This window comes from Falco naumanni, chromosome 8, assembly GCF_017639655.2.
Source record: "Falco naumanni isolate bFalNau1 chromosome 8, bFalNau1.pat, whole genome shotgun sequence".
NCBI classification, from domain to species: domain Eukaryota; kingdom Metazoa; phylum Chordata; class Aves; order Falconiformes; family Falconidae; genus Falco; species Falco naumanni.
This window is the reverse complement of record NC_054061.1, coordinates 7,344,492-7,371,073: the sequence shown is the minus strand read 5'-3', so window position 1 is coordinate 7,371,073 and position 26,582 is coordinate 7,344,492. Positions and strand designations below refer to the sequence as shown.

Sequence of the window (26,582 nt, the reverse complement as noted above, 5' to 3'; positions counted from 1 at the left end):
GACAGAGCATTGCTGGCAATTTCCTTTTCCTGACACTTACTTCCACATTCATTCCTCCAGAAAGCAACAGCAGGGCCATTACTGGATTTCTGCAGCTGTTCATGCCTCACTCTGTGCCAGCACAGTGACTTCAGTGACAGCAGCCAGGAAGCAATACAGTATTATCCTCCCTGTGCCATGGATTTACAAGTACAAACCTTTTCTATGACTAGCTTTTCATCAGCAGAATTGCACAAAGAGAGCAGCTGAAGTTCAGGAATTCCCATGTGCACATCCAAAGCCGACAGAAAAACCTGGTTACTTTAATCCTAATAAGAGATGCTCCTAACATACAATGAGAAACTGAAGTCTGTTAAAAGGGAAAAGGAGGGAAAGGTAAAATTTTGTACCGCACTGTTCTGCTAAGTTATCAAAGGAAATCTGGAAACACTGGCCTCTGATTGCAAATTTGGTCATGGAAAGTGGCTCTAGGGGAAAAAAAAAAAAAAAAAAAAAAGAACAACAAAAAAAAACCCAAACCACAAGAATTAAAGCTGTTTTCCTCCTTGTTTTCCAAAAGTACAAAGTAGCCAGGCAAAGAGATTCAAACAACAACAGCCCCAGCCATTGAGCTCCAGCATGTGAGCAGACAGACAAACGTATTTCACTGCATACGTGCCTTCTCCAGACAGAAGTCCCAGTGAAGGGGAGATTTCTCACATACTGACTGCAAGACCAGGAGGCAAGATCAGAAGATATCCAGCATGCAGCCACACTGGCATACACACTCCCGCCCCATTCCTTCAGCCTGTACCATTTATCTGTTCCAGAGCAGAAGCTATAGAGTAATGCCTACAGTTGGCACACTGCTGTAGAATGCATCACCAGGCATTTCCCTCGAAAATCACTGACGTGCATCTTTACTTTAAAACGTATTTTATTTTCTTCTAAGTCATCTGTTCTGTTGGTTGACATTTTATCTCAACAGTCATGAAAGTATCTGAATAAACCCCATGGAAATGAAGATTCTCTGTTTAGTTATGTGCAACACACAGTTCCTACAGCCTCCTATACCTTCACCCAACAAGACGGGTCGCACTGGATCTTCTTGTTTCATGATATAGGATGCTGTCCCTGAACCTCCCTTTCCAGACCACCAAAGAATTTCAGCTAGCCTCTTGCTCAGTGGAAAGAGACAGAGGCAACTCAATCCTGCAAGCATCATACACTGCCATTGCCTTCTCCTCTGCCTGTAGCACATGGAGCTGGTTTTATTTTCAAAATATTCTATTCAGTTTATCTCTTGGACACTTAGGAGACCACCAGTTGGTCCCTGTAGCATAAAGACTACTTAAATGAGAATGAGATATTGTTCTTCTGTAGCCTGTTAGCTACACATGAGTAAGCAAAGGCATGAAGGGCCTTAAAGGGAAGATATTTGAAGAAGGAACTTAACCTGAAATTCTCAAGTGTATCCTAGTGCTTTCAGTAAGGCACCTCATAAGCATCCATTTTATATGATCTGCAGAAAGGCTTTGGATTTTCAAACACTGGCATAAAATTAGTCTCTCCAGCCTAAGCTTTGATCTGAATTAAGATCATGGAGAACTGGTCAGCAGCAAAAATCTATAAGATCTGATTAATCAGAATTGAGTAATTGTTGATGCCCAGTTTGGACAGTGCTATCTAGCACTGTATGTTTAAAGCACACAGTCTTGATGGTATATCTTTTCTGATTAGCCCTTCAAAAGAATATTCATGTAAGCTGGAGCTGCAGCATCTCTGCTGAAGTATTCTGATGACATTGTAGGTCATTATAAATACAAAATTTGCCCAAGTGAAACAAGTCCAGCTATTTAGAGTAGGTTAGAGCATCAAGTTAACGTGCCCTCTCTAACATAATTTTACAAACTCTTAGGTCAGGGAGATCCTGTTTAAATGCAAAAGCACTTTGTAATTGCAATTTGCAAAACAATGAGAGAAATATGCACAACATGGTTTGCTGATAAAGCAGAATTTTGTCAGAGTAGGACACTGTTTAAAGGTTTACCCTGGGGGCACCAGCTGTTTTCTGAAGTACTGCTAAATGACAGAAAAAGATACACTTACACACAATACACGCAAGGATAAAACCTGGAAACATTTTACTTGTAAATAATAGCACAGATACGAGAAATCTGTAAGTCCACAGATAGCACACTATGATAGAGAGACATTCACAGTCATATATGCCACTTTGTCAAGGCGGGAAATCTTCAGGAGGAAGGTATGAGACAGCAGTTAATTTATCCTGTATCAATAAACAGCAACCAAAGATGCTGACATTCAGTACTTGCCTTTTTATCCATTATTTCCTCCTATAATATCCATTATTTTTTCCTCCTAATATTGCAAACAGCAACTGTTTTTTTTTTTTGCAACAATGTGAACTACGTTTAATACTTAGATTAAATGAAATCTGGGGGCAGAGAAGTATTAAATGTAGAGATGATACGGTTTTAACAGACTGCTGGCCTTTGTCATAAGTAAGCTATCAAACTTAGACCAAACAAAATCCATCAGGAGAACAGCAGCTCTGCCAGCAGCTGTTACAAAGGGAACAGGGAATAATTTTAAGTCAAGGCCAATAACTTCTGTTGGGATTAGGCAAATTCACAGATGGTGGAACCAGCAGTAGCTATGAAAAACAAGACTCCACATCCAAACACTCAAAATATCTTTAATGAGAAAGGGAGGGTGAGCAGAAAGCAAGCCACTTGGACTTGTTTCTTTGCTTGGCCTCCGAGGTGTATCTGTTGTGGAAAGGAGGTTGCAGAAAAGGAAAGCAAGCCATGACAGCATATTAGCTACAGGCAGTATGTTGGACCCTCTTCTCCCATATCCCTCAAATATGTGGTACTAACGCTGTGAAAGGCATGCCATCCTAGATCTGAGGGCAAGGAGCCAGCAACTCAAAAGACAGAGGAAAAAATATGTACATACCCAGGGAGGCAGAAAACATGACAAGGAAAAGGGAACAGCAATGACTTGCACCAAATTAAACAGAACCACTTGCCTCAACAGCCGTCTGGTCCGATACCAATTGTGAGTTTTGATCACATCAGCCAGGTCTCCGAGAGAGACAATTTCTTTGTACAACATCAACAAATTATTCCAGGCTCCAGTTGTGTAATGCCTGGTAGAAAGCTGTAAGGAAAAGAAAACAGGAATGTATCTGGCCAATTATGCACTGAGGAGCATAGAGAAAGCAAACAAACAAAAAGCCTCTGAACCTGCAAGTGTCAACACAAACCCAAAAGACTGATAAGCTTGTTTTCATAACGTGGGGCTGTAGCGTGGTGAGCACAGGGAATGGGAGTGATTCCTACAGCGCCTGCTTGCAGGAGGTCCGTGCCTAGCATAGTGGTACAGTGCTCACCGCAAGCATGTGTGTGAAGGTAGAGCCACAGGGGTTCTGGCACTTGGATTTGTTTTCTCTTTTTTTTTTTTTATCCACAGTGAAGCTCGTGATGGCAGCCCATGGGAAGAGCCAATTACATGTCTGCCGATGGCTGCAGCGAAGCCTGTGAAATGCTGTGTCCCTTCAGCACCTCACCTCAAGGACTCCAGACGCCAGGTCAGAGAGTCTGAGGCTGAGCACACCGAGGAAAACCAGTGTGCACTGTCACAGGAGGAGACCACCACCTTCCGTACCTATCTCAAAGGCTGGAAAAAACCCAACCTGTTTTATTTTCTCTGTTTGTTCACTTGAGTACAGCTCAGCCCACTGCACCATGCAGGAGAAGCATGAGCACATCAGGACTGCTGCAGTGGAGCTGAGCATCAGCGCAAATGGTAACAGGACTGGTTCAAAACGCCAGCTTTGAAGAGACCTGCAATACAAGGTACAGCTCTGGGGGTGAAACGAGAGAGACTTCAGAGAAGCATCTTTTTGCTGTTCCTGATGAAATGAAGTGTTACTGCCCACTGAGACTCTCTCTGAGCTGTGCTCTTCAAATACAATTATTACTCCACCCTCAGCAGACTTTTGTCTTGTCTCTGGCAAGACCAGGGGCTGCTTTGCATGCTGTATCTGATCTTACATTGCCACACAACCCACAGGAATAGATCTTGTCAGACCTCAGCGGCCCATATAGGACAGACCAGAACTATAAAAAGCCAGTGCATTTCCCACCTCAGAGCACAGGGGAAGCCTGGAGGCTTTCCTGCAGCAGGAGACGCTGCCAACTGTTTTCTACATTGGTTCTTTTCACACTTTCCAGTCACTCACCTCACCCTCCATAAATACCTGCAGGGTCAAAACACTGTCCTCAGGAGTTGGAGGAATGACCTGGACAAGTGACACAGCCAATCCAAAGCCCTTTCTTTGGAAGGAATTGCCCCCAGGACAATCTTTTGCTCATTCAGTCTTCTTTCTCCTTCCAGCAAAATCTGCCAGAACTGACGGACTTCCAATTCATTTTTTTCCTTCCCTTTCTTCTTCATTTTATTTTGTGTGTTGTCCCAGCCTACCCTTTCAGAGGTGACTCCCTGGGGAAATTCATATCCCTTGTACTTTTAACTCTGTGCGCATAATAGAACATTATCTGCATAATTTATCTTTCACTACATGTTGTCTTCCTTCTGGCTAAGTGTTTTTCTAAAATAAATATATATCCTCTTCGTGTACGCTGAGAAAAAGAACCAACATGCCTGTCCTATGTGAGAACTCCCTAACACCCAAAACCTGAACCACCAAGAATACTTGGTGCTTTAGCTCAAGCACAGCTGTGGAGCTGATCTTCCTCTTGCCTCCTCTCTCTGTATTTTTCAGCGTTCCATTCTTTCTGTAGATCCAATGAAACCCCCACGAGGCTGAATCCAGATAAAATTTGGAACTGAAATGCAACCTACAAAACAGGGGAATTCAATGAGATAAGACAAAAAGCCCTTTGCCTTTAATGCCTTTTATCACACCTCTGAATGGCAGGGCGTGAAATAACGGCAGACCTATGGGACTGGGAAGGGTAGGAGCACTGGTCATGGACTAAGTAGCATGACCATAACATCCAGACCACATGTGGCAGAGATGTTGTTCCCGTACCTGCTTTCCAGAAGCACAGCTGTCAGCTAGTACTCGTTACAGCTCACAGCATGCCGGGGAGCTGACCAAGCATTTGACTGTGTCTTGAAGCTAAATGTGCTGGGGTTGTTGTGGTCCAGTCAACACAATCTTCACTCAGCTTCTCTTATGTTCCTTTGAGCATGAGGACAGCATAGTGCTTTTCAGATGTTGCTGGGATTTCCAGGTATTCATAGCTGTGAGCTAGAAAATTTGAGAGAAATATACAACAAAATAGTTTCTTTTCTATTGCAGCCTGAAGTTTCATAGCAAATCTGAATCACAGCATATTAGGGTGAAAACATGTCCTGAATACTGGGGGAGCTAAAAATCCTCCCTCTTCATTATTTTACCATGTGACTACATCTATGCAATTGAAAGGGTATTTAATGTTTCCATGTTTCTTCCCATTTGCCTTCATATTGATTTTGAAAGTGCCCCAGTTTTTCTCCTTAGCACAACACTACTATGGTCCCTGGTTTGTACCATCCTTCCCACTTACCATCAGGTTCAGAGCCCAAGGTTAGAAGGTACTGTGAGGACTGAGTTGTCCATTTGCAATAAAAGGCAAATCCACAAAAAAGTTTCCTCTCAGTCCCCTCACACTTCTACTTCCTACAGATATCTTTGGATGAGCCGAATTGTCCTTGGAGATACTAGATCTCTCCAAGGGCCACTGATGGGCTCAGTTCCTATGTACACACATGTCTGGTACCACTTCAGAAAATTGAGGGTCTCCTGCCTGACTGCTGAAAGTGCTGGGTCTCCAGAAAGCTCAATGTGGATGTCTCAGATACTCCTGGGAATCCATAGTAGCATTAGAAGCGTAGGCACCTGCATCTCTCCCTAGATGAATCTCTCCCTAGATTCAGGCCTCTCTTTGTGATAGCGATGGTTGCATTGAGTGAATCTCACGCCATGAGGCTTTTTTTAGAGGGCCACACCAGCAGGTTTGTGCCAAACCAAGAGACTCTGACTAGATGCAGGGCTGGAAGCCCTCCAGATGCTCTGCTGTCCCATCCATAGTGTCCCCATTTATGTATTTTACAGAGTCCCCTTTCTGATTTCCTTAGATGAATTTAATTTTCTTAGGAGAAGAAAGGCAATGTGAAGTTAGCTTCACTAACTCTGTATTAATCTCCTGGTGCACTGTCACAAGACTAATGGCCTAGTTTAAAAAGCATCACTGTCAGGGGGTCCTTTTTTAATAGGATTCCCACAGTGCAATAAGAGGCAACCCTTGTATCTAAAAAATGACAATATGGGAGGAGAGACTTCAATCTCAACAGATTAAATTTGGATTTTATTGAAGACCTTTAGAGCTAGGAACGTGTCATCTGTTGGAGTCAGCTGCAAAGCCGCAAAAATAGGAAATAAAAAGTCTGTCTCCTCTCTTCTTTGATAGCAATGCAAAGCTTTTCTGTGAATTTTTATGTTTCAGCAGAAAAGGTCAATCCAGACTCAAAAGCTATGGAAAACTGACCTGTTTTCATTACAGGTTCTTTGATAATCTCTGAGCCTTTGGGGCTCCTACCCAGGGAAGTGAACACAGAGAGGCAAACATGAAGTAGAGCTTGCACATGGCCACAGTGCGGGGGAGAAGCAAGTATAGTTTAACCCAAAACACACCAAAACTTTTCAAAGCTTCCCATCTCCCCTCAGCATCAGCTGTTTCTTTACAAACCTTCCTCTGAAGTCAAAGGCCACAGTCAGGGAAAGACTTCTCGGAGGAAAGAAGTTTCATCTCTGTCCTTGTTTTACCATATCCACTGTTCTCCCTTAATAACAAAGTTTCTACCTCATGTGCTCATCAGAGCTAAGACAACAGTATAAAACATGATCCTCTGCCATCAGGGCTACTGTGAGGACTTAAACGTTGCTTGTTCTTTCTCACCATTTCTGTGGCTGTCTCATTATCACATTTATGCCAGCCTCAGAGGGGGTTCCAGCACAGGTGGCCTTCAGGCAGGTGAAGTCACACTGCCCTTTCTTCTTTCATTTTCTCTGCATTTGGGTGATAGTCTGTTGCCAGCAAAAGGAGGAAGCTGTTCCTATGCTGTATCAGCACAGAAATAATTCTCCTAGCCTGGCTTTCCTTCAAAGAACTTGAAAGAATCTCCAAAAAAAAGTTGCAACAGGAAAAGATGAGAGAAGTGGTCAGCGGCCTCCCATTTGTTCAACTGGAAGCACACGTCCAGTATCAGCCATCTCGTTGTCTCTTAGGGGACACAAATATCACAAATCCGCTTCCACACACTCTAATTTCAAAGTCAGGATCTGGGAGACTAGGTAATCATAGTGTAACGCTGATTCCTTGGGAACAGCTATCAGCACCCACTCAAATGTCAACACTCAAAGTAAAGACTGATGTAAGTATGGTCTCTTTATCAGTACTAGCTGTCCTAGAGATTTAATGATTTGAAGAAAGAACCCGAGTTGTAATAAAACTTAATAGCATCATCTGAAAGGCATTAGGTAAGTCTTGCCACAGGAAGAAAATAATTTCCCACCAATTTCTGTCTTAGTTTAAATCATCTTCATACAAGTATATGGTGATGATGGGAATATATCATGAGCTATAATTGAAGATAACCGATTTCTCTCCCTCAGCCCATATCAGTAAAAGCTCAAGTTTCATGAAGTTTGGGGCACTGGACCTCAGAATAAGAAATGGAACAACTGCAGAAATTCCAAAGAAGAGAAATGTGAACCGTCAAAAATCAAAGACTATGATCCGTAAGGGAGCAACAAGGGATCTGTTGGTTCAGACTGAGAAGGAAAAAAAGTGGAGAGAGCATAAGAGCCGTCAATTTTATAAAGGCTATTGGAAAGAGAAAGGATAATCTGTTTGCCGTGGCCAGGATGGCTAGCACAAGAAATAATGGGCTTGAGTGGCAGCAAGAGATGAGTCAGACATCAGGAAAAGCTTCCCAGCAGTGGGGGGAGTAGGGGGCCAGAATGGATCGCCTGGGGTGTGGTACAGTCTCACTGATGGAGTTTTTTAAAGAACAAACATTCCTTAGAAATTATATATACAGATAGCTGATCCTTGCTGAAGGAGGGGGGGAATGGATAAAGAAGCCTCTCTTAAAACCCTTTCCCCCCTGTTTCTTCTCTGATCCTATAAATCTACTAAAGAGACCCCAGCGCACACGAAATCCCAAGGATGTGGCCAAAGACATCTATAACAAAGCCTCCTGCGGTGAAATTGCGGAGTCCATATAAACTCCTGCACAAGCCAGAGGGCTGCCTAGACCAACCTACAGCATGTTGTACCCAGATGGCAGGTGAACCCCTGCCATGTAGTTTTACACGGCCTTTAAACAACGGCCCAGCTTCCAGTAACCCAGTTAGTTTCACTGATACCTCCAGAACTACCTGCATGGTGAAGATTAGGTGTGTCCTGGCTAAACCAGAATCTAACTACAGCACCCTGTCCCAGACCACTGAAATACGCTCCTCTGCCAACGCAAAACTTGACAGTACAGAAGTTTCTATATCCTGGAGTAGCTTCATAACCTAACGCACAAGGGAACAGTCCTGCCATAATCAGATAAGGGCCCGAAATGAGAAAGGCAACGTTCTCAAGGTCCAGTGCCTGTGCCCCTTTGATTACTGCAGTATAAATATATTATTGTTTGTCAGACTGATCTTCCTCAGTCTGTTTCTTCATATCAGTGGTAGAGATAGGAGCTCTCTGGGGTCCTCTGAATGTAATTACTTTCGGCATGGGGGAAGAGATTTCCTTTCATTCAAGGGTGCTGTCGTCTGCAGCCTTAATTTAGCCACTTTTATCTATATTATGAGGAATGTGGATTCTACTATGAGTTGTGCCAAGCACATCTTGAGAGTGAACTTCTTGCAACTTATGCTTCCACCTACGAAGGGGAAATGAGGTTTGCTTTGCCTGCTTGCCAGAAGGCAGGAGGTCCCTATGGAGTACACCCCGAGGTTTCTTGCACCAGTCACTGTGTGTCACCCTTGCTTCGCCCACTTACACTGCATGAGCATTTTTCTACTTTGCAATGGTGCTTAGGACCCCCAAACCAATTGGTGGTCGTATCAGTGTTCCAGAAACATCTGATTATATTCCTTTGCAAGGGAAATGTTTTCCCCATGCCTGCTAGGGGAATTCTCCTGTGTCTTGAAGTGCAAAGTGCCATTGTTTTTCTACAAGTGTTTCCTTGGAACTTGTCCTGTAAGAAGCCAGGACCTGCCACACACCCTGAAGTACTCATGAGACCTCTGCTGTGGAAACAGGACAGCTGGTGATCCAGGTTTCACCTTTCAGTACATGAAAGGGAATATTGCACAAGGAAGTACCAGGAAGCCAGTGGCTCTAAATATTTACAGAGTTGTGTGCTTACCCCCCCAGATAGATTCCACAGGACTCTATTTAAGGTCATAGACTTGCCACACTAATATGGGAATGAATTCTCCTTTTTACTTCATTAAAAGCCTCAGGCAAGAGAGATCAAGTTTAACCTTAGCATCACTCTGTTTCGAACAGTGTATAGTAATGCTGAATGAGCTGGAAGGAGAGGTATTTATTTTATTTATTTATTTGTGTGGTATTATCAAATTTGAGGTCCAAAGACTGAAATCCTACTCTTCGCAGTACTGTGTGCACATTGGTTAATATAGATTTTCCTCTGGGAGAAAAAACACGTTGAGATATGCTATGTGGTGAAAGTAAATATTATCACGTGCAAATCAGCAAGGAGGGGAATGAGAGAAAGAAAAGAAGAGAGAAATGAAATTATATATCCAAGGACACTCAGGAAACCCACGTCACAGCAGGGAACTGGATTCACATTTGTTCTGTTCCAGCTAAACCTTTTCTACAAGCAGCCTCCCTCAATCTGTGGTCAAAACCCCAAAGAGGGAAAAGAGAAACAAGAAAAAGAAATACTGCAGGAACTTTAACCCCACTATTGAGTACTTTTCATGGTGTGCAGGTAGTTATGCTTAGTCTTCAATAATGTATGACAGAAAGTAATGCAATTTAAATCAGGAGAGGCAGACAGCAGGGTAGGGGAGGTAGAGGTGAGTGCTGAAGCGCACAAGCTGAAGGAGATAATATTGTAGGAAAAAAAGCTGTGAGCAATAATAACAGCTTTTCTTAACAGAACTTAACTAGGTTAGAGTGACCTCTGAGAGGTGCCAGAATTTTAACAGCCAAATTCTAATGTGAAGGATTATGGATATTTCTGTATAAATTGCCCTTGTTTTACATAGACCATTTTGCTGAGCACAATGTTAATTTTGCAGCTCCGTTGGAGCAGCAGCTTATAAGAAGATAAACAGAAAATGATGCCTTTAGCGGCTGACGGATACCTTGGCTAAGAGGGATGATGAAACTATTTACATGAAGATATTAAAGGCTCGAAGGGTGCACCAGTTCTTTTAGCAGCACTGCTCTGAATGGGGTGGGGGAAGGTGGCAATAGATGGGAAAGGACATATTGTCTTTTCTCTGATTTGTAGCTAAGAGAAGACTTTTCTTTTTCAGCTGCATGTTCTTCTCTGAATTTCCTTTCTTGTGTAATTCTGCAGCACTGACTGTTGACTGAATTCTTCGCATTTGAGGTGAAATCTGGGGTGTGATCTATGATGCTGACAGAGCAAGGAAGGGGAAATTGAAGAGAGCTAAGGCTTAACGTGTTCTGGGAACATAAGCCCAATTGCACTGTGGTGGCTGAAACAGGGTGAGCTCATAACTCCGCACGTTTCCAACCCCTGAATCTGTGAGCTTCTTTACCCTTGTGTTTCATCCAGCCTCAGCAAAGATGATGAGGGTTGAGAAAAGGGGAAAAGGAAAGGGACATCAGGATCATGAGGTTCAAGCCTGATCCCAAGCCTGTGTCAGGACATGCACTGTCACGGGACCTAGGCCAGTCCTGAGCTGAGCGATGTACCCACTTAAGGCACAGCAGGCAGGATAGGAAGAGAAAATTGGAGTCAGAAAGCAGCAACTTCCCAAAGCACCAACCTCAAAAACTCCGCAGCCGTATCTCAACAAACTTAGGATTCAGGCTGCATCAGCCAAGGCACAGGGATAAGTGAGCAAGCAGGGCAGCTGCTTAGGACCAAGCACTGGGATGTGAAGGCGGAGGAAGGAAGAGGTAATCCTTCGTGCCTGGCACAGTGCACGTCCTCCTGCCTCCCCAGCCCAAGTAGGTATAACTCCAAGGTGACCCAGCCACTAACTTTCTCCTTGACTGGTCAATTCCACTTGCCCTAAGTCCAGGTTTTAATGACCTAAAAACGTGTATATCTAAGAATTAATCATAACAAAACATTTTTTTATTTTCAGCCATCTATTTTCCTCTCTTTATACTTGCCTACCATTAGCTCTTCTTAAATGTGAGACAAGTGACTGGCATTCATTCCAATTAAAAGTTTTGGGTTTTTTCCAAAGGGATAGTACTGTGGTGGCCACACTTGAATAGCACCAACAGATCTACCTGCCTACAAGGATAGAGCTGAATTCAGTGGATAGCAGCAAGGTAATATTAGCTCAGGTACAACCCCTCAGAACTCCACCTGGCCACTGTCATAAATTGCTGCCTCCATTACAACTTTGCCAATACCATTTCCATGCTGGCTGCACAGCAGCTTTATTGTAGTATAACGCGCATTTCACAGGAGTGCAGCAGGAATGACAGAATGGGGTTAGGACGCTAGAAAAGCCACATTATTTTTTCATCCTAGGAGTTGCAAAAGGAGGTAGAAAAGAGAAGGGCAAAGACACGAAAGGCTCAGCTCTAGGCTGCTGCTGCAACAGAGTGAAGAGAAGGAAAGACAGAAAAGGGCTGTGCTCACTCATCCACTCTAAATGCAGGAAAGTTTTTCGGAGACATTTCCCACTAGTCTTTCACTTATTATGCATCAAGGGCAGAGCTGTCTCCATTTTATTGCGCTCTGTCATTCAGAGCTGGGCTAATCATTGCTGCTGCGAATGGAGACAGCCAGCTGGGAATCCGCCTTTTCAAGTGTCCCCCATGTTTCTTATACACATGCCACTGCCCTGACTCAAGCTGTGTCTGGTGACTTTAGCAAAACTGTCTTTGCATACAAAGATCTAAAGGATACAGTGAAAAAAATACAGGTATAGATGACAAAGGAATGAAAGAACAATTCTGCAATGTCCTGAGCTTGAGTTAAGGTATCTAGAAGTAACCTTGGCTTTGATATCCTCAGCACAACTTCAGTAACAGTGTGTAAGGAGCTCTGGGTAGAGATTGCCAGGCCAAGGAGACCACCCAGTGCCACACAGCCCTACGAGGACACAGCGGGTTGGGTTGGGTTGGGTTGGGTTGGGTTGGGTTGGGTTGGGTTGGGTTGGGTTGGGTTGGAAGCAGCAAAGCCACCTTCACTTCCCCCAAGCCCAGTTCAGCAAGGTCTGCTCTCACCACTACAGCTGTTGAGACAGATCTGGGGGTAAATTTTAAATGTGCAATTTTTCAGACTGCTAGGAAGGAAGATGGGTTAGATGTCAAGTCCTGGAAAATGTTGAGCAGCCATCTGATATATTTTATCTACCCAAGCGGCAATGTCAGAGAAGAGTCTGAGGCCATCATCCTCCCATCCTTGATTTTTCCAGGCAAGGAATAAAGCCTGTTGTAAAAAATAATGCATATTTATGTTTCCAAAGAAATAAAGATAAAAATACAGACGAACTTCTTCAAGGGGAAGAGCACACCTTAGGGTTTAATTCATAGGAAGATTTTATAATTGCACAGAGGTTGATATTTGTGCGAGTCACTTGAGGGAGACAAAGAGCCACACTGAGTTTGCCTGGATTTTGTATGGTCAGCCTTCAAGGCAGAGAACCGTAAAACCCTTATGGTCAGTGCAAGGTCTGGAGATATCTGTTAGCTTCTGGATGCAAAAGAATGAATAATGAGATGGGAAAATCTACAGGGAAATAGGGAATTAATCAGAACCTGAAAGATCTCACAAGGCATTTCAGGAAGACTACCAAATGTGAGATAGCCGGTCAGCGCAGCTTCAGACAATGTAGACAACAGCAAGGTTTGGGATAGTTTATCTGAAAGGATCTAAACTCACTGTAATATCTCACGAGGGAAAGAAGGCCTGAGAACACAAAGGTCATTTCAATCAGCTCAGCATGATCAAACACTCTGATGCATCTGCTCAAAACATCTGTGGTGTTTAAACGCTGCTCCAGAGTCAGAATATTGAGAAACAGAAAATACCAATGTGCTGTGCAGTAAAGAAACCACAAGTAATTTCCTTGGTGAGTGCTGTGATCAGATCTGTGTCATAAACCCAAGAGGAAATGGTAAAAAATGAACATAATTTCAAAAAAAGATTGTAAGAATAATAAAGATTTTTCTCCATGGAGAAAAGCTAGAAATATTATGGCTATTGAATAGAAATCAGAAAGATGAATGAGATGGTACAGCACAGGCGTGGTGACGAACGTGAAATATCATATTTGGCACTTCAGCTTTTTCACTGACATTTGAGAAAGCAGTTTGGGACAAGCTGCACAATTAAAACAAATTACTCAGAAGACCTATAAAGAAAAGACTTTTAAGTTTTTAAGCAAAAATAACCACTGGAACTCTGCGCTGTGTGATACAACTGAAGCATCCAGCTATCGCTTTCTGTAACCTAAAAAAGATATTTAATTTAAGCAGCCCATGTGATTCCTAGCACAAGAGATGCCAGAACATTTTTATTTTATTGGATGATATTGCCTTTTTTTTTTTTTTTTTTTTTGCAAGTTTTCTTCCTCTCTTTCTAAAGATGAAGTTTGGTTCGGTAACTCACAGCCACACAAAAGATCTTGGTGGAAAGTTTCATGTGAAAGAGCTGAACCACCTCTCAGCTCGGTTTCCCTCTGGAAATACCACCTCTCACCCTCAGGACTACAGAGGGAGCCTTTCTCTTGCCATTGATTAGCTTCACCATCTAAATTAGTTAGCTAACACCCGGTGCTGTGAATGCTCCCAGAAAGAAGTGAACACATTAGAGGAACTTCATTCAGCCATTAAATCGGGAGGTATCTACCTCTTTCTTAGGGGTCACAAATTAGATCAATTTACCACAAACCTCTAGGGATTCTGCAGTACCAAGGTAGAGGTAGGTAAATGTTTCAGCTCTCTAGAAGTTTCTGGTCTGTTTATCACTGCAGTTTCAATGCACTTACGTGAACCAAAAATAGTTTAGCAGTTCAATAGAGCAAGACAGTCACTGTATCCATGCTGGACTGGACATGTGTGTGTTAGCTGCGTCACTGACCATAATGATGTCCTTAGGTATGAGTGCAGTATTCATATGTTCTTCCAGCTGACATTTTATTGTAATTCTACATTAATAAAAGTACAACTGAAACGTCAGTGCAGAATCCAGCTCAGCCTAATCCACTGAAGCTGAAGAAATACTGTGAAAGTCCTTCTGATACTGTGGGTTGGGGCTGGGTCAAACAGACCTGTACATCAAAGGGTTAGCACCCAATTGCACCGTCCTCTGTTACTGCAGGCAGGCAGTCCTTGAAATGATGACAAATTGGCTTGGAAATGCTGTGATGCACCTGGATGATTTTAGAAAAGTAAAAGCCTGGGGGATTCCCCTTTTCAACTGAAATGGGAAATACATTTTTATAAAAAAACAGTCACGCTACTTTTCTTTTTTCATCACAGAGGTGTCTTTGGTGACAATGAAAGTGAAACATGCACAGTCCCGGGGACAGGCAGTGTCCCATAGCCAGACAATAATCAAACTGGTCTCCTGAGAGTTTAGCCAGTGGCTTGAGTGCAACACCATAGCCAGTTTTCATCCTTTCCTTACCTCAGTCAATCCCCTCATTACCTGCGAATAGACTTGAGCCTGGTTACATCGTTTTGCAAGCTCTTGGACAATCAAATAATCAGAGATACACCATAGCCTTAAGAGTTTTCCCTGTGGCTGGTTGGGATTAGCAACTAGAGAGGAAAGAGCAAGTAAATACTAAACCAGATGATAAATTCCGTGTCTCACTCCTAGACATGCTAAGGAAGCATCCGTTTCTTAGCTGCCACAGATCACCTTGTCCCTCAAGCAAACATACCATTTTATTTCCTAACAGAGGCATTAGTTACCTAAGGCCAATATGGGGATCAATACCAGCAAGCCTGGGAGTTCTAATACAACACTGACTGTATAACCAGGTTGTTAGCCTAGTATTCTCTCTAAATCAAGGAACAGCTCCTAGGCTTAAAATTCAAATATCCGCCTGCCCAGGTGAGTCACAACCAGAGAGGCAGCACTGGATATTTCAGTTACTTCAAACTTTATGAAGAGTGAACAACATCCATTAACGTTTGATTTCATTGGCTCTTCTTTAGCCATATAAGACCAAAACACACTCCAATACAGAGCTGCTTTCCTCTCAGAAGCTGGTCCTCTCCCTCTCTCCACAGTACTGGATTGAGAAAAACTGCCCACAAAGTAGTATGAAGTCCCGGGCTTGCCCCCACCCACATTATTGACTTGTTTCCAACCTCTACTGCAGAAGTGCAAAACCTTCTCCTTTAGGATAGTTACACTGGAGAAGGAGAGACTTCCCCTCTTCTTTGGAAGAGACTTCTGAACATCTAACAGGATTTATAAAGATCCACTGATACACTTACCAGGACATGGCTCGAGGAAGGCAATAGAGACTCAGACCCCAATGAAGTCTCAAGTTAGACTTCTTTGTTCTTAGCGACAGACTCTTCACATTCATGTTTTCTGTTTTATTCACACTGGAGACAACTTTGGAGACCACCACTCATCCATCTTTCCCCATCCCTTAGTGATAATTCACTGGGGGCTTTGACTAATGTTTAAAAAAAAATTGCAGAATGAGAGCAGCACAAAGTCAGCTGTGACGTGGTCCTTGGGGAGAGTTAGTCAGGAGCTGCCTGGAGAGGCTCTTTCAAGTTTGCCGAGTCTCTGAGCATAACAAGATACAGAAGAGAAGGACAGCAGTGCAAGGCCACAGGGCTCCCTACAGTCTGCTGAGCCTGGGAGAAGGAAGGGCATGTTCCTTCGCTGCCTTATGGACGCCTTTCCTCCAGCGCTGGTAAAGCACTTCTGGAGCCCTACAGGGAGGTAGTGTTTTCCCTCACTGTTTCACCTCCAGCCTCTGCCCCAGAGTGTGAGCACACATGAAATACAATTTGTCAAGAACAAGCTCCTTGGGTTGATCATGCTTCTAAGATCTCACCTTTCTTTGCTTACTTAGATAAAATGCTTCCACACAGATGCCTTCACTTAACTGATGGAGCTGAACCTCTCCTCTGCTCCTGTGGCATCAGGTGAGTAATGAACTGCACTCCCTCGCCAGGCAAAGTAACCACCTCAGGAAACTCTAATCAGACACAGGAAAGCTCAAGAGGATAAAAACAGGTGTGAAAAAAATATATGCAATGTGCACAATTTCAGCCACTCCTGAGGCAGGGATTGCTGCACAGACCCCTCCCCACCTGCCTGCAGGTTCCCCATCTCCCATTTGCCAGAGACAAGAAGAGGAACTTGTGTTCAGCTGTTCCCTCTATGCAGAGATTAATTCATTGACAAGGCTCCTAGGAATGTGCCAGCTCGTTAATTACCGTAAGAAATGTGTCAGCAAGAAGTAGGCAAGGTGACTGCTGAAAATGGTCAGAGCAAATCATCTATTAGTGCTTGCTACCCTGGCCATTACATGCCAAAAACCCAACCAGTAACACCTGGCAGACTTTTCTTGACTATGAAATACCACAAATTGCACAGTTTACTAATATAAAGCACTCACGTAAATCAGTGTTAAGGGAGAAGATTAAAAGGAAATTGGCCCCACAAGCTAGTAGGTCCTGTTGTTCCAAAGATGAAATTATTAGGTTACTTCCTACGGGCACAACGGAGTCCTGGGAGTATGATGGGTCTCCTAGCAGTAGGAGGTGGCATGGAAAAATCCCAACTGCTTTGACATGCCACCTCATCTGTGTTTCTATCTGGCTGGTGGGAGAGAATTCATCTTCAGTAGAGGCTGTTTCTGTTATTAACAGGCAGGGTTGTTGGAAGGATGTCCCACAGCAAACCCACTGGGACATAAGGCAGAGAGAGGCCGGGCTCAGCAGGCTGAGATCCTAAATGCAACGTCTGCTTACACCAGCAAGTACTTGACTCACAACCCTGTGCTGTCTACGCAGGCAGAGAGATGGCCACAGCCCATTTCAGATCTCACAGCTGGTAGCTCTGCCTGGTGCCTCCCTCAGAGAGGGAACGTGACCACCGGGAAGCCTCTGATTTGCTATTAAAATTCATCATTCTTCTTGAAATGCCAACACTGGGATAATGCGCCTGGGATTAGACCTAGGAAATCCATCAAGGCCAATACTTAGTCACACTCAAGTGCTTTTATGCCACAGTTGCTATGAGGAGCGGCTTCAAAAACAGCCCCTTAAGAAGATCGGGAGGGCAGGGGGCCTCCCGACTGCTGTGCAATTGAAGGCAGGGCTCTTCCCAGACAGAGCCCATGCATTTTCAGTAAAGGGGCATTTGAATGTCAGGCAGTGGGAAGCAAAGTCTTGTCAATGCATCAAAGGTTTTGCTTCTGTTGGCTCAGGGGGAATTAAAGGAATGGAGAGAAGAGGCTGGAGAAACTTAAGGTTGTTTCAACTCACACAGAGCTCAGAAGAGCTCTGGGGTATCTGTAAGAACAAAAAGGAAGATCCATGTTATAACTTCTCTCTTTTCATGCCTGTCACAGGGCTGCTGAATTCATACCTCAAGAGGAAAGTGCTAAGCTATGAGCTATGGAGTATCTTGCCACATTACCGACCATCTACCCATAACTCTTTCCAGTCATCACACTGGATCATAGGGGGTGGCCTTGCCTTTGTCCCATAAGCAGCCCACATCCTTCCAGGTTTTTCATTTGATAGATTTTAATTTTATTCTCCCCCTCACCCAGTCTTGTCCAGTCTTTCTGCAGGCTGTAGGGCTAGGAAACGTTATTTTTACCATCTGATATAAAAGGGATATGACAAGCCCGTGCTGTAAAATGCCAAGTATCAAACCATAAGGAATTCCACAAATAACTGTTCAGATGTCCAAAGCGGGGAGGCAGGATATGGATGGCTCCCAAGTGCACATCTAAGTCCACCAGCACTACAGAGAAAATGTGGCTCTGTCCAAGCTTGCAAGGTTTCCCGAGGTCCTTGCACAGGCTGAGAGCAAGACCTGCCAGAGGGCAGATAGGCAATGCCACCACCTGAAACCTTTGTCAGAGGTCTTGCAGAGAACCACTGGCTCTGGGTGACAGCATTAGTTGTGTCACACACCCGGAGCGATTGCCTTGAAGAGGAGAGATTGTCTTGAAGAGATCAGCATTTGCTGATGGAAAGCACAAAATGGGTGACCTGGCTTCCCCTAAGAGATGTCTAGTGAGGTGTGGGAAGAAATTAGTAAAGAAAATCTGTGAGAGAATCCCCTGGCAGTGATGAGGCAGGAACCGGCCGATGCTGAGCAGCTGGAGGAGGTTTGGTGCAGACCAGGGAGAAAGTGGAGAAGCCCGATGTGCTGGAGGAAAGAGGAGGAGCTGCTCTCCAGAGAAGAGGGGAGACGGTGGGATGGGAGACTGAAGAGACATTGGAGGAGGGGGAAGGTGGAAAGGAACCCAGAAATGGAGGCTAGCAATTCAGACAAAATGGGTTAGATGGGGACAAAGGCAGCTGGGAAGGACTTAAATAACATGAGATTAAGAAATGCATGGGAGAGCTGATCAGTGTTAAGGGATATGAGAAAGCACAGTCATCTGGTTCCTGCTGGTGGCTTTCAGAGGAGCAGAGTCTGAATAGTTTGAGGAGAGGGATAGGCACAAAGCAGAACAGAGGCATATAAAAACACCAGAAAAAAACAAGGGGGGTGTTAGACCTCCTGAATACCCACTGGGATCATCCGACAGCGAGCTTAGAAACAGCACGGTTTGAAAAGCACATGAACTCAGCGATGCTGTGAGACCCAGCTGCACGCAGGGCTGCAGGCACCGGACACATTTGTGGGTGGTATTAAATGGGGTACAAACACTGCGCAGGAGTTTCTTACATTTCAGTCTCTGTTTAGCAACATGGTCCTGGGCCAGCTGGACTTAGCTGTGAGCCAGCACAGCAGACAGAGAGCACTAAATAAGAGAGACAGCTCCATCGCTGGGGACATGCCACCACCCTGAGGGGGGGCTCTGAGTGGCCCTGGTACACGACTCACTCCCCCGGGGCAGCCGAGCACTGTGACTCCTTGCATGGGCCAGACATTGCCATGACCCTGGTGGGCTAACCATCACGTGGCCACTACATCGCTTGTCATATACTGAGAAAAAGGTAATTGAGAGGTCTGAGTTGTGCAGTGAGCAGATGACAGAGAAATAGAAAAAGTGTTGGCTCAATTCCTTGATCTCTTCTGGGCTGGGAATCAACTCATATGCCAGTTTGGTCAGGCAAGAGCAACCACGTTGCTGCACCCTGGCTCCTTCCAGCCTACATGTCTGTTTGCTTTTCCCTGCCATTCTTTAGCATTTGCTAACAGGTTCTTGCACTGCAGGTCCTGTGAAATGGGCCGGAGCAGATCCTCGCTTTGAGAGACCAGGTCCAGGACCATGGCCTTCACACAGCATGAGTGTGGCTGCCAGATACACCCCTTCATCCAGGATCTAGGCTGCTTCTGGCCACGTCACCACACAAAGGAGAGGGGAAAATGCCTCTGAACGGGGTAGCAGGTAGTCTGACTGTAGGCTTGCTTACGAATGCGTGCATTAGCTCAGAAACCAGTGCAACCACAGAAACCATCACCCAAAGCAGGAGCACAGATGGTGCTGAAGTCCTCCTAAGATGCTGAAGAAACAGACATTTAACTACAGACTAAGTAAGAATAACTTCAGGTCTTTGAAGTGCTATGAACACCATGGGTTATCCTGATCGAGTTACTTTCCCTGCTAACTGTCCAGCCAGGTGTGTAAGCAGTTAAATCACTTTATAAAAGAGTTCACAATTTTAGCGCTGCCAAGGAAACCTATGGAAGAAAACAGCCAACACAAGCAGAAGCCAAATCTGCAGACCAATTAATAACTCTCCTTATCATTGCTACCTCCATTTTCTAAAGGCCCTGCAGAAACAGGCACTTCTGAAGGGGCCAGGCAGCCCCCCAGCCCAGCGGGCTGCCTCTGCTGCTGCTTCAAACGCAGATCACATCCCGTAGGTCACATCCCGCAGGTCACATCCCAGGAGCAGCCTCCTTCCTCCCAGGCCCCCGAGCCCACAGTGTCCCACTGCTCACACACAGGCACAGAGGCTTATTTTTCCCCTTATTCCTGACAAACAAAAAGAGAAAAGCTGGGAGAAAAAAGAGAAGAAAAAAGAAGAAAAGATGAACAAGAAGAACTACTCTGAGCAATGGGGGTTAATCTGACTCAAAGCCTAAATCCATGTTAGTAGTTAATCCAGTTAGTAAGGCTTTCATTGGGAGCTTTGAGAAATCCTTTAACCTCTCACTGTAAACCAGGAGCAGCTTAACAGCTCAATGTTCATGAGAAAAGCCTGTCGATAATGCTGCTAAGCAGGTATTTAGCAGGATTTAAGAAACAAGCATGTGACAACTCTTCTTTAATGAAGCAATTGGGCTTCTCTCCAGGAACCAAGTGGTCACTATTTCTTGTAGTCTTGCCTGTGATCTGCTTTTCAAGTTTGCAAAGAAGATGGTCTCTGTCAGCTTGGAAAGTATTCTTTCCTGGGGAAAGTGCAGTAAAAGACAGATATTGCTAGTGGTTTTTATAAATCTTATGGATTCTTTGTGCTAAAAGATCTTCTATGATGCAGATTGCAGTAGTCAAAAAATTAAATTAACTTCCCTGCAATTCTTTTTTCATTTCAGAGGTGTCTATAGTGTTTGAAGAAAAACAAGCTAACACACAACTTTAACGTTTAAGGCTTTTTACTCCAGCCTGAGCCTAGCAGGATCGACAGCAAACCAAGTCTTTTTACCATCTTTCTGCAAAGTCTTTACATATTCATTCCACCTGCAGAGACTGGTTAAATGTGAGTTAGCTCCAGTTCAGAAATAATGCCAACACACATAGCCTGGTGCTGTGTCCTGGTTCCTGGCAAAGGCAGAGTACAAGCATGTCTGGTAACACTGACATACCGCAAAGGAGACTTCATCCCTGACCTGGACAAAGGGGACCTGGGGGGTCAGAGGCAGGCGATTGTCCAGACTCACCCACACTTGGCTTCTCTGGGTACCCAGTTGGCAGAGGGTTCATGAGGATGCACAGCTGTCCTCTGGATTGTACCTGCTTAGCTCTCTGACAGTGGTCACAAAAATACCATCACAGAAGCTTTCAGGCACAATTCCCTTCTTTTATCTGTGTGGGTTGCTACCAATTCTCTCAAAGATATGTGAACCAAGGTGGCAGTACCTACTTTTTAGTGTGGGAAGCTCTTTTCAAGTTGCAAAATCCTCTGGAACCAGACCTGCTGGGCAACAGGGCAGACATACATTCACTGCTGCCATGACAAGGACCTCAATCAGTCTGGAAGCTCCAATAGATACTAGGATTTTCTTCTGTGACATCCCATCCACCCCGTTATTTCTGGAGAATAGGGCAATTCTGAGCTACAAGGAAGCAAAGCAAAGAGAAAAGAGAGGGGATGTGTGTGACAGAGGTGTGTGACACACAGTGAATGAGGCACAAAACCATGGTTTTTCTCAGGCTTCCCTTCTGTTTTACACCAGAAGATTCAGCCAGGGGTAGCATTTCAGCAAGACCTCTCTGCCTCTTGGATTCCAGACACAGACTCTCCTATTTCCATTCACTTTCACAGATAAAAGGTCATTCTGCCTTTTTTCCCTCTTTATACTAAGGGGGAATGTTGCATTACTTTTGATATTTGCTGTGTTCAGGCAGCGTGGGCTGAGAGGCCCATGCAACATTAATCCGGCTCTACCACCGAGCACCCTGTGATGCTCAAAGGGAGACAGGTCATTGCCATTGTGGCTGCTACCTCTAATGCACACGAGCTATCAACGCAAGCAGGATCTTTCAGAGGGAAACATTTTGCCGCTCTCAGTGCCTGAATTCATTTCTAAAGCAGATTGAGGAAACCAATGTGTAGGAAAATAGAAAAGAAAGTAATTCCTCTTTAAGCACCTGATCAGAATGTCAATAGTGTGCAGGTTTTGTGTCACTCAAAAGTTCTTCCATTTCTGGTCCCTTAAGTATCTGACTTTTTCTGCTGATAAGAGCAAAAAATTTCCATGCAAGCACACAGATACTAAACTACCTTTAGAAGGATTGTCTTTATGGGAGTCCTACCTAATGAGACCATGATCCCTTGTGAATAACTCTGGTAGGCACAAGGACAGCACAGATAATAATTAACCTATAACATTGCCATTAAAAAGTCATGACATGATTTAATGCACTGACTAGGATAGTTATTTTTCCTTTCATAAATTATATTTACCTATAGCTCAATTAGGTATTTTCAACCACTGTTCTTTCCTCAGTCCTTACACTGTGTCTTTTCCAAAAAGACAGTCACAAGGCCTTTTAAGAAAAAAAAAAAAAAAAAAAAAAAAAGAGAAGAAAAGAAAAAAGAAAATATAACCTTTAAAACAGCAAAGGAGTGATAAAAGCAAGTGAGCTCCCACTCAGTTCGAATTCCAGCTTTCCTTGGCCAGGTATACTGATGGAAATGAGACTTCTTATGCATCATGCACAGCCATCTTTTCACTGAAAAATGAACTTCAAGCAGGTGCAAGGTTAGCAGAGACTGGGATACCTAGCAATTGATTATCCTGTTCACTGCAAAATCACCTGCTGTATCTAAGTTTGATGGTACTGTGTATTTACACTCTGGTTTCTTATGAAACCAATGCAAAAGACCAAGTGGATAAGGGTAAGACTGTAGTCACAGCTGTATTGCAGCATCTGGATTCAGAAGTTAAGGTTCAAGCTCAGGAATTTAACTTCATAAAAGCAGCTGTATTAATCACAGATCAGCCAAAGAGAAAAAAACCACCCAACTTTCAACTGCAGATAATTTTCACTACGACACAGCCACCTCCAGTTCCCAAATTTCAGAGGGAACCACCACCCAATTTTCATCTTGTTATGATTCACTCCCTTCCCAGCATCAAGACATTCGTGGCTTTTCCAGCTCAGATCGTGTGCTGAGCCAACCAGGGCATGCAGAGCAGCAGCTCGTGGTCTACCAACAGCCCTAGCCACCGCGCTCCCAGACCTCCTCCTGCCAAGGAGGGCAGCAGCATTGGCCAGATGGTGCCTCCATCCCCCCCAGTGCCACTATGGACCACGCCGCTAGCAAGGCAGGAATCTGCTGGGGTACACATCGCGGATGGGGTCGGTGCTGCTCGCTGCTTTCCCATGCAGACCTCCGCTTGGCTGCATCCCAGCACAGTTTGAGCTCTTTAGTCAGCATTGCCCTGGGGGTTACCCCTAGCCATCTGCCTGACGCACCATCTGAGCAGACCTTCTGCTAACCCTGCCTCCCGAGGAGGAAGCCGAATACTGCCAGGCTCCCCGCCACTCGCCTCAAAATAAATAAATAACAAAGGAGCGAGAAGAGCCACTGCTCTTTTGTTCTGATGCAGTCTGGCAAAGTCGGCACTGATGTGCTGACTTGGAAAGAGCCAGAAAAATGACAGGGTCCATCTAGCCTGACAAAGCCATCCCTGCTGGGGCTGTGCACAGAGTGCTACAGACAAGGAGTCAGGATGCTGCAAGGTATTATCCCCATGGCAGCACCAGGCTGCAGAAAGGATAAACCATAGCCACTTGGAAAGCTGCATGGGACTTCAGAGAATCTTTTCTTAGGGTGGGTTGTGGGAAACCCCAGGACTGTTTTCCCTCAGGTAAGGGCGTGCTCCAACTTGGAACATTCTAATTCCTATCAGCCATGAATGAAAAACAGCTCTGCAAAGTAGGGAGGGCTGGGACACAACATCTAGCTCTTCTCCCTCCCCATTGTTAAGGAGGAGATGCTAACTGTAGCCCTGCTCTAGAGGGAGGAACAGGAGAGCAAGGAAAGAGGGAGGCAAGGGGAGAGCAGATTCAGAAAAGCACTGAGCTTAGGCAAGGCTGAAGAGACCAGACTGTGAGGGCAAACATGGAGCAGAGTCTGAGGCTAATTTCAGTTACTAATGTGGACGTTGCAAGTATATGGTATGGTGATGGTGCTGGCAACAACTGGCACAATCACCTTCCACTGCCCCAGGCCTCTGTAAACCCAGGCTCACAAACTCCCTAATAGAGTTCTGGGGTCTCCAGTTGCCTTCAGGCATGGGAAGCGCTTGTCTGCAACTGTTTACAAAAAAACTGTGTAGACACCACTCAGAAACAGGGTTCAGGAAACAACCCTCAGCTCACACCTCACAAACAGACATCAGCCCCTCACCCTGATTCCTTTTCATTCTCTTCAGCCTAAAGAAAAACAGCTTACAGAATCTCAGACTGTGACTAACTGCTGAAATGACACTCACGGAAAGGGGGAGATCATTTTGCAGATTAGGCTGGGAAGGTCTGCAGGAGATGTGATGCAGTGTGGAAAAGTTCTGCAGCAAAGCTATGCAAAGGAACAGCTTGAGTCAGAGCCCCACTACAATAGCATGGTCATGCTACTTAGATCAAGCTCCTTGGCCATTGTTAGCAATAACTGACCTTCTGTCTTGCCGTCATCTGATGGCTGGCAAGCTCATCAGCCACACTGCATGGCAGGGAAATGGCGGTGGAGTTATGGGACTCTTCTCATTTTGCTGCACAGCCTCCCCGCCTACCACCATGGCCCCAGCAGCCAGTCCTTGCCCCAGCAGCTGAGAGCCACAGCTCTGCTGCACTATCAGGGGCAGGAGACAGCGCTGCACGTGCCTAGCCTCTGCTTAAAGTAATCAGGGCAAATGCAGACTGAATGCATGAAGCACGGGAGGCTGGAGGCAAGGAGGGAGGAACTGGGAGAACACCAGGTAACACAAGGCCACAGGCAGAGATGGATGGCAGAGTTTCCCTGCGTCAGCCTTTGGGTCCCAGCAGGTTAAGGTACAGCCGCCCTGACAGATGCAACATCCAGCTTGGAGGGATTCAAATTAAGGTCAAAAGGGATAAAGCAATGGTGAGCAAATGAATGTGTTGTTCCTGGCTCACAGTCATGCCCAGATGCATGTTGCTCATCACGAGGATAATCAAAATGCATCATTTGTATGTGTGCGTGGGCGCGCATACATGCACACACACACGATTTACTTCTCCAGAAGGGAATACAACTATAGGAACTATTTTTTCACTGCCTCTGTAGCAGCTCTCTGGATTTTAAGCTTGGGAAGAGGGGAAGGAAAATGGGAGGGGAAAAGGAAAGGAAACCCCCTCTCTCTGTTTCACCTCACCAGGAACAGAGGGGAAAGCTGCTCACAGTCCTGAGCAGGGATACGGTAGCACACTAATTGTTTATGCAATTTTGCATTTGCAAAGAGCAGGGCCTTGTAGTGTTTGTGGCTGGAATCGGGCCCAGGAGGGGCAGGTTTTCCCCCGTCTCCATCACTCAGCAGATTAATTAGCCATTACTCTGAGCTCTACGATGTAATCACAGCCCAGATCTGCAACAGCAAACTCTGATCCCATCGCAGAGCACAATGCCAGCTGTGCCCAGCTCTTGTCCAACAACCATGAAGGTCCTACATGCCAGGGCTTCCTTCCCTCCTCCTCCTGGGCAGTGTGGCTTGAGGCTGTGACAGATTCTCTTTGCATCCTGCTATGTGCTCTCCACAGAAACTGGTCAAATGTCCATGTCTAAAATCTGAGTCCCAGGAAACAATTTATTTCAACGTTGGTGCCCAGAAGCATTGTCCAGACCTGGAAGGCAGATGTGCTCAGTGCTGTACGAGGGACAGGACTCAGCTGCCTGCATTTGACAAGACTATTTTGGCTCTGTGAGGCCACTGGACATCAACAGGACCCTATTCTTCAGTCTTGCAGCTGAAGCACAGTCTGTATGCCTTCCACAGCAGGATGTACCTTCTCCCAAGGTAGGTAGACATTTTGCCCTCGACCTAAGATGTGCCTGAAAGCAGAATGTCAGAGCACAGCTCTGTGCATAAGGTAAAAGCTATTTTGGCTGGCCTCTAATTTTGTGTTAGTGCCTGCCAGTGGATCCACAAGCCACTGAGGAGAGGGCCGAATGCTTTTCGCTCATTGTAAATTTGTGATGCTTGGAAATTTGTTTATTCCTAGCTAGAAAATGCTAAGCCCATCAGTTATGTCCTCACTATTCTCATCACACCATCTAATTTATACTGACCTCCCATGCGGAGCATTGCCCTAAATTGTCACAAACAGTCAGCTCTCCATTACGCGGCTCAGTGGAGTGAGGGGTAGAGACATCTGTGTGCAGAGACTCAGTGCTGTGGTGTTGCTCAGCACAGGATCACCAGGCATAATTAGCCTGGACACCACACTGAATCCT

The 26,582-nt window shown here is 44.9% G+C and overlaps 1 long non-coding RNA gene across 3 annotated transcripts in view; it reads right to left on the bottom strand.

Moving 5' to 3' along the window:
- Nucleotides 1-3,035: 3,035 nt before the first annotated feature.
- Nucleotides 3,036-26,582, bottom strand: part of LOC121093188 — a 186,983-nt gene continuing 163,436 nt past the window's right edge. For all 3 annotated transcript variants that reach the window (XR_005829519.1, XR_005829521.1, XR_005829520.1), the window contains exons 4-5: nt 5,063-5,284; nt 3,036-4,868 (exon numbers count right to left, since the gene is read on the bottom strand). This is a non-coding gene — a long non-coding RNA (uncharacterized LOC121093188). The remainder of the gene's footprint in view (nt 4,869-5,062; nt 5,285-26,582) is intronic.